Source organism: Diospyros lotus, chromosome 11 (genome assembly GCF_014633365.1).
Source record: "Diospyros lotus cultivar Yz01 chromosome 11, ASM1463336v1, whole genome shotgun sequence".
NCBI classification, from domain to species: domain Eukaryota; kingdom Viridiplantae; phylum Streptophyta; class Magnoliopsida; order Ericales; family Ebenaceae; genus Diospyros; species Diospyros lotus.
In genome coordinates, this window is record NC_068348.1 from 13,951,134 (window position 1) to 13,960,749 (window position 9,616).

The following is a 9,616-nucleotide window of genomic DNA, read 5'->3' on the forward strand; positions in this document are numbered from 1 at the left end:
CAACGGCCGATCTTCACTGCTTTTCGTTGGTGGGTGGTGTTGGAAGAGGAAGCAGCAATGTGATGGGTGGATTTTCCATTTTCATGGAAAATCAAATCTAGGTCCCTCAATACGAAAATTAATTCCAACAAAAGTGAAAAAAGAGAGTCATGTGACCATAAGTGGAGAATATTTTTCATAACAAATTTGACCAATCAAACACCTAAAAAATTAGAATTTGAGTAAAAAATGACTATTTTTCATGAAAAAAATAGCTAGCTAAGCAGTCCTTATTGTCATGCTTTGAGGAACTTAAGAAATAAAAAAAATTAATAAAACTGCTACTAGAATCTGCAATAATAGGGGGAAAAAGTTTGGGGAACCATTTGGTTCCCAAACCCAATTGGAGTTTTGTATATATATATATATATATATATATTCTTTAATAATTTTAGTGAGTTTAAAATTTTAACATTTAATAATTATTTAAACTAATTAAAAATTATTAGTCCACTAGATTTGTAAATCGCAAGAGTTGTCTAGTGTTTAAAAAATCTAAGAAAGAGTTGGTTTGATGTGAATTGAATCCAATAGGTGAGAATTATTGTACTTGTTTAGTTTAACTTAGACGTAACGTAACAAATTGAGTCAATTTTTTCTACATGCTAACGTATCCGAACTTCTAACTAAACTCACATATATTTTCATAAAAAAAATAGATAGAACGAACGAACGAACGAACATGTATAGCACCTCCTCCCTTGCTTAATTTGTTTAATCCTCCTGCATGAGGAAATATTTGGTTGCCAGCCACTTAAATGACGCAACTAGCTAGCTAGCAAGCAGGCACGAGTCAGTAAGAAATTCATGATAACCAGCTTGACCAACCATCTCCTCCACCATTCGCGACGCAATTTACATCAATTATTTATTTGGATAATCAATTCATTCTTTAGCTGTTTATTTATTTTATTTTTTTGGGTCAAATTTGAGACTGACTTCAATTTAATTTTCTAGAACACTAGACCCGCCCACGTCAAATAACCGGATAAAATATTTTTATAATTAAAAAATTTCTATGCTTTGTCCTCATAGAAAATTAATTATATTAATAATCATTTAACTTTACATCCTGTTATTGTTTGGTCATTAAATATTGAAATGTTATCTGTCAGTCACTAATATTTCAAAACTGTTATTAGTTAGTCGTTGAACTTTAAATTATTTCTCATCCATCATTCATGAATTTAAAGTTTAATGACTAACGAGTGATGGGAAAAAAATGATTTTGAAATATTAATAAATAGTAGGTAACATTTTAAAGTTTAATGACTAAATAATAATAATTTTGATATATTAATGACTAACATATAATATTTTAAAATTTAATAATAACAAAATATAAAAATGAGTAATTAACCCTCTTGCAGGACACTCATAAATGGGAAGGGCAATGAATGGCAAGGAAATTAGAGGGTATGATCGGTATTTAATATGCTTTCGTTAGAATTAGGGAAATTCTATTTGCAACCATAATTTTTACTCTTCGTAACCAGCGTAAAGTAAAATTTTAATTTTTACTATTTACAACCAGAGTGATTTCTTTTTGCAACTATCCATATTTCAAATATACCCTCCAAACACCCATTCCTCAAAAGATACCTCCACGCGCAGCAAACTCACTCTATTATTCAAATAACAGCAGCTATAGCTAAATAGATATAAGATATTAGAAAATTATTAATATTTTTAAAAATTAAAATAATTTTTTAAAATTATCAAATAACATACATCTATATAATTTATATTTAAAAATAATATAATTTATAATATCAATTACTAGTTCAATAACATAATTTACATACTACGAATGAATTAAATCAATGAATTCAAAAAAAACACAATATATATATATGTAATATATATATATAGCTATGTAATATGAAATCATTCTCACAGTATTTGTAATATTATAATTATATATATTATAATTTTATTTTATAAAAAACTAAAATTTTATTATATATATACATATATATTATAATTATATATATTTATATATATAATTATAATTATACATATTTATATTACATAAACTATTATATATATTATAATATATAAAATATATATATATATATATTCTCCTGAACCTGTGAGGTTCAGGAGAATTGAATTCTCCCGAATCTCAAGATTCGGGAGAATTCATATTCTCCGAATTTATAAATTTGGAGTTGTATGAACCTCCCGAATTTTGAGGTTCGGGAGTTGAGGGATGCCTCGAACAACGGGGTTCGGGGGTTAGGAGATATCTCGAATCTCGAGGTTCGGGGAAGCTCAAATTGTCCGAATCTCAAGGTTCGGGGCTTCCTCCAGCCCCCGAACTTTGGGGTTCGGGGCTTCGGACAATTTTGAAGTTCAGAGGTTGAGAGATGCCCCGAACCCCGGAGTTCGGGGGCTGGGGATGTCCCGAACTCAGAGATTCAGGGAACTCCAAATTGCCAGAACCCCAAGGTTCGGGGCTTCCCCCAGCCCCCGAACTTTGGGGTTCGGGGCTTCGGACAATTTTGAAGTTCAGAGGTTGAGAGATGCCCCGAACCCCGGAGTTCGGGGGCTGGGGGATGTCCCGAACTCAGAGATTCAGGGAACTCCAAATTGCCAGAACCCCAAGGTTCGGGGCATTTCCCAGGTCCCGAACCTTAGGATTCAGGGCTTGAAGGCACCCCGAAAGATATTTTTTATTTTTTAATTAATCTTATTTTTTTAATTCTTTTGTCGTGCAAGTAAATTATATGATTTAATTCATCTGTAGTGTAAGTAAATTATGTGATTTAACTAGTGATTGATGTTATAAATTATGTTATTTTTAAAAATAAATTATATAGATACATGTTATTTGATAATATTGAGAAATTATTTTAATTTTTAAAAATATTAATAATTTTTTACTGTCTTATATCGATCTACTATAATTGTTGCTATTTAAATAATAGAATAAAATGGCTGTGGCGATAGTGGGTGAGGAAGTGGGTGCACGCGCTTGAGGAGTAATGGTAAATGATTGATCGTAAACAATTTAAATGAAGGGTAAATATGAGTTTTCATCTGAGGATATTTTAGGAATATTAAAAGTGGGTGACGGAGAGCAAAAATGATAGTTACAAATAGAATTTCCCTTAGAATTATTAGAAAAAAGAGAGGACGCTCCTTTTGAAGCATTATTATTAATTATTAAAAAGAAAAAAAAAAAGGGGGTTGGTGGAGGAAGCACCACCGCCTGTGTCTCCGCTCCCCTTTTGATACTGTAGTATACTTTTTCAAGAACAAAATCATTCATGGTTCAGACAAGACATTCATAGTCATCAGTTTCTTTCTAATTCACCCTTTCTCTTTCATATCCGATTGTTTCGCTAATTTGGGGGCGGGGGGGGGGTTAAATTCTTACACTAATTATACGTACGTACCTAATCATGTAGTAATCTAATAATTGGATTGGAGAAAAGCTAATTCATCTTATTTTATTTTTTTAATTTTAATGAATTTAGTTCTTAAATGCTTTCAACTTTTCAAATGATTCAATTAATAATGAATTTAAGTAAATAATTACTACTTTAAGAACAAATTAAATACACTGTTTCCTTTTTCTTTTCTTAATTACTTCATCCATATTTCTTTCGCTCAAAGTCTCAGTAGAATCATCCAATTATCGTCGGAGCACTCTTTTTGCTGCTTTCCACAAAAAAGATTTATTTTATAACTTAAACTTATAATTTGTTTCTTAAAATAATTTTTTTTTTTAATTATAAAAAATGGCAACCTCTAGTCTAGTCTGCAGGCCAACCTAACAATTGATTTGATTTAAGAGAGGAAGAGATAATACTAATGAAATCTAGAATGGTGATTTGTGGGGGCGCTCGAGCTCATGTCCCCTCTCATTTTTGTTTGTTTTGGATAAATTTTATATTATTTAACATAAATAATTTTTATAAAATATAATACAAATAAATAAAAAGACTCACTCCAACATAAATTCTTTTCCAAACTTCTCTTCTTTTCTTTTCTTTTTTCTTTTTTAAATCTATCTCTTTTAAATTGAAAAAAAAATGAATTCAATAAAATTAATAAAAGCTTATTTTTGTATATTGATAATATACATATTTTTTTCAAATTTCATTTTTTCCCTTTAACTTAATAAGGCTTCATTTTCTATTAAAAATTGTATTAATTAATAAATTTTCATTACTTTTCCACATAAATTTTTTTTTATTACCTTTTATTCTCTACTTTTTTGAATAAAGGAAAAATATTTTTTTTTATTTTATTCTACTCATTTCATTTTCATCACCAAGTCTCACCCCCAAAAAAGTAATCACATTAGAATCCGTCACCGATTGAATTTATAAGAGTCTCATAAGATTCAAACCTTGACCCAAATTGATCCAACTTTGTGCTTAATTCCTGCATATGTAAAACAAGAGTGATTGCCTCAGAACTTGATCGGGATAATGTTACTTTAATTCTTAAGTTAGCAAAGATTATTGGAGATAACTTATAGAATATCAAGAATAATGTATGATGTCATACTTTTGACTGATTGATGCTGTCAAATGCAATAAATAATAAAATTACTCTACTTATAATTAATAATAGGGCTATTAGTACCAAAAAGTCAAATTTTTTCAAGTTTTATCGATTTTATCAAATTTTTCTAATTTTGACAATTAAGACCAAATTTGTAAATTTAGTAGTAATTTTATCCAAATTGAAATAATAAGCTGCCCGGCTTATGAGTTTAACTTTTTTGTTACAGGAAGATCAACTAAATAAATCATCCTCACTTTCTTTTTAAATAGCTCCAAACAAACAATCCCTTCCATCTTAGACCAATTTTTTAAATAGCTCCACAACAAATCACCCTCACTCTCATTTTATTTTTAAACAATCTCTAAAATTTGATGAAAGTTTAAATACATTTTGTGCAATGGCAGTAGAAAGGAAGAGTTAAATACTTTCAACTGTCGCCACTATTATTGACTACGATAGTGGTCCAAGTAAGACAAAAAAAAAATGAATAATTCAAACATAAATTTATACAAAAAAAAAAAATTCAACAGATAATAAAGTCATTTTATAAGCAATAATGAATAATTATTTCATGAAGACAACTTGTTATACGCAATTCCTGCATCACCCCTTTATGGACCAGGCTCAGTCCAATGGGTCAGCCCAATCACCCAGAGCTCGAAAATCCTTGCAACCTTGTCAAACGAAATCCATACACCACCGAAACTCGAAACCCGTAAAGCAAGCACCTTGCGAGCTCTTGATAAAACCTCTAGCGAGCTCTCGACGATCGACTAACGGGCTCGCTATAAAACTCTCAGTTCGCTGTACAGCCCAGGTCGTTGGCCTAAAACCATCAGCTCACATAAGTGGTAAAGCTACTGAGAAGTCAGAGGTAGGGACTATTTACTTTACCTGCAATAGCCCATGTCCCTCGTAATGAGAATCCCACTCCCGGTTTTGTGTAAATGATAAGGGCTATTTGTCCCCCATTGTACAATCATTGTATTTCTATATGTTATCTAAATTGTAAAAGCCCTTCAGTATAAATAAGAATTGTAGATATCATAAGGGGCAGGGACAGAGAGAATAATCAGAGTGCAGTCGTAGAGTAGGCATTGTTCTGACTGAACCACGTAAAAATTTCGGTGTTGACTCACGTTTAAAAATTTTGGTTCCTTTCTTCTTCTTGGTATTTTGGATTTACTCACCGCAGCCCAAAACGAATCACGGTCGGCTGAAATCGAACGTCGACACAACTAAAGTAATACACACACATATACATTTACCAGAATTTTTTGAAATACAAAATAGAATATTATACTCCCTTAAAAAGGTACAAAAAAAAAACATAAACTCTTTAGCTATATTACACATAAATGTTAAAACAGTCCATTTCTTTTTAAAATCACACAACAAATATATTACATTTGAATGGTATATTTTTTTTATAATAAAATGTTAAACTGTTATATAAAGCTGTATTTAACAAAATTGTACGACCATGACCACTCGCCCATGAGGACGATTTATTTAGCTGATCAACAAAAAAATGAAACTTACACACTCAAAAAAATGTATTTAACATTTTATTAGAAAAAAATTATAATGAAATAATAGGCCGGACAGCCCATTTTTCAGTTTAGATAAAATTTCTACTAACTTTATAAATTCGACCTTAATTGCAAAAATTAGAAGGATTGGATAAAATTGCCACAACTCGAAAAGTTTTAAATTTTTGGTGCTAATAGCCCTTAATAGTAATGGCAAGTAAAGGTCATCTACATAGTCGACTAATCAATCAAATTTAATATCACAATAAATCAATGAAAACAAAAAGAAATATGGGGAGGGGTTTAATGTTATTAATTAATTGATAAAGCAATAATAATTTAAAAGAAACAGAATTAAGCAACAAGATTTAATTGGAGACAATATCGATTCAAATAAATTACTTACGATAGCAAATTGATCATTGATATCTAATAAATATATTTTTCTATTGTCAAATATTTAACCAAAGATTATCAACAAACGATACAAGTTTTACCTTCTCTAATTTAATTAATCTTGGTTCAACACCAAAATTAATTCTTATCAATAAACCAAATGGTATTAAACAATTCTTATGAATTTACTGATAACATTACGGACTAAGAAGGAGTTAAAGAAGAATAATAATCGACGAGCGCTATATTATTTAATTCATTCTATGTTTCTCTTAAACAAACAACAAAAATTAGGATCATAGTTATTTTGCTTAATTGCTATTTCAACTGAACATCATAACAATTATGGATTATGAATTTAGTTTAACTATTGACTACATAATTTAATTAATTAATAGATATTTTTAATTAGTTAAATCATACAATCATTAACATGTAAAACAAAAAAATACAGATATTTAAATAAAAAAAATAAAATTAAAGAATAAGATCTGACAATTTTATTAATAATTTTTAAATTTCTTGAATCAACTAAAAATTTTAGTGAGACATAATAAAATAAAAATAACACTAAAATCTCAACTATCTTCCCTTCCGTACCGCCGCGTGCCTTGCGCCCTTCTGCGTGAATACCTTCTAGCCCTCTTAAATTCGCCTCCCTCTTCCTTGCCCTACTTCCCCTCTGCCTTGCTGCCCCAGCTTCTAATATATATGTTGTATATATGGACATCACATGTGGCTGCTCTAGCTATCTCATATCACCTTCAATTGGAATTTTCCAATTTAAATGCGAGCGGGCCCCCAATTCATCTCCAATTTATAATTACACCATGGGCCTTCAATTCCTTCCTTCCAGTTGCACGTAGCCTTTTCAATTTATATTATAATATATAATATATATATGGGTATATATGTATGCACATATGTGGGCTCCAAATATATATTATATTATAAATCAATTTCAATTTTAATTTGATTTTCACGGTTTTTTTTTGCTTGAATATATATATATATATTATAATTGTTGAGGCAATTTACTCATATTGATTAAGTTTTGATGATTAACAAAAATATTTTTATGATACAAATGTATTTTTTTCTTATATAAAAAAATAAATTTATTTTGAATTAAAAGTAAGTACAAAGAGTAAATTTATTTTGAATTAAAAATAGATTGTCTTTAAACATGTTTCCTTATTTTGATCATTTATGTCTTAAAAGTTTATGTTTGAATTTTCATTTATTGATAAATATTTTTAATACTTATACAAAAAGTATATTTATTTTGAATTAAAGAAGAATTACTTTTATATATGTTTTCTCTTTCTCATACAAAAAGTAAATTTATTTTGAATTAAAGAGAATTTATTTTAGACATGTTTTCTCTTACTCATGCAAAAAGTAAATTTATTTTAAATCAAAGAAAATTGCTTTTAGATATGTTTTCTTGTTTTAATCATTTATGTCTCAAAAGTTTATATTTGAATTTTTAAATCTTGATTTCTCATACAAAAAATAAATTTATTTTGAATTAAATGTGAGACATGTTTTCTTATTGTTTGAGAAAGTATAAACATTTTTTGAATTCAAACTTCATATTAACCATTTCTTTAGTGGCTAAAATGTTTATAAATACCCCCAAACTCATTTTTTGAATATCAATTGCACATATTGCACATTCAAGACTCCTAAAATCTCTTAAACTAATTTTCAATATAAGCACCCCCGTTCGGATATCTCAACCACCCGGACTACCCGAACGAGAGCGGTTACGAGAGGAGAAAAAGAATGAAACACAAGACCAAAATTACCATGGCATGCATACACAAAACTTAAAACAACGGAAGCGAAACTATATACATGCTTGCACTACGGGAACACTGCCAGAACAACGGTCACAAGATATATTTAATGAATACAGACTCCTGTGCCGACATACACGAGACTCGAGGAATGACCTGGCACAGTAAAAATAATAGAGTAAATCCTACTTAATCATCAGAGCTTACAGGGACTAACGGGACTGCCTGTACATCATACCGACTTTGCCGCTAGAAGCTGACTCATTTTCCCATGACCTACGCTGCCACTACCTGAAATGATGGAAAGCAAAGTGAGTCGAGAGTCTCAACAAGCATAAAGAAAGAAAGGCTGAAGGCTGTACATATCCAGTAAACTCTCTCCCCAGAACACCAACTCCCATGTACACACAAATCATGAGACACTCAACACAGTATGAAAGCATAATGAAAGCATATACCGGTCCTTGGGGTCCACACAAGCACATGGCACCCAAGTCCCATACCAATATGTCGCTGTCTTGATAGGCAACCAATATCTCCAACCAACCTGTGCACGTCATCTCGGGTTGGTGCTCCCGTCACTCGTGTGCTCACGTCGGTCCTCCCGACACCCAAGCTGTAAAATAGCCAAGCTGTAGGCTTCCTTAGAACGGTCCTCCCGTCCAAAACCTATGAACTATCGGTAACCATGCAATGCATATAAAAATGCAATGGCATAGTGAGCATTAACATGATACACTGGCGCCCATACATCCAGGCATCAGGCTATGCTCCGCCCACATAGTAAACCACACGCGATGCATATGCCCGTGTCAGATGCAACCTAACGATGCTAGAATGTCCGTGTCCAAGCATACTCAATAAATGAATACCCCAACATGCATCCCGTACCCATGTGCATATCAAACCATGAACGATAATATAACATATCAAATCATGCAATAAATCACATACTGGCAAAGCTAACCAACAGTGTCTAGCACCGATCAACGGTCAGTGACTAGGAGTGTCCACCCGAAGGTCCACTTTAGAGCCGTATAATAGTCTATCCCAACGTCAACAAACAGTCGACCCCTGAACCACTGCTCGATAGCTCTAACCGAACCATAAATAAACCCGCACGTCTAGGAACCTAGTCCCCAAGCTGGGTTCGGCATCATTCCGAAAGGAATAAGGGCGGTACAAACCCCCGTAGGCACACAACAAATAAAATCCTAGAAGTCCCGGATTTAATTTAAATTAAAACAAATGAATAATAACTCAATAAATAATGCTAGGCGTCGAATTAGAGTAAGGGAGGGGATGAAATACAAGAAACCATAGAGT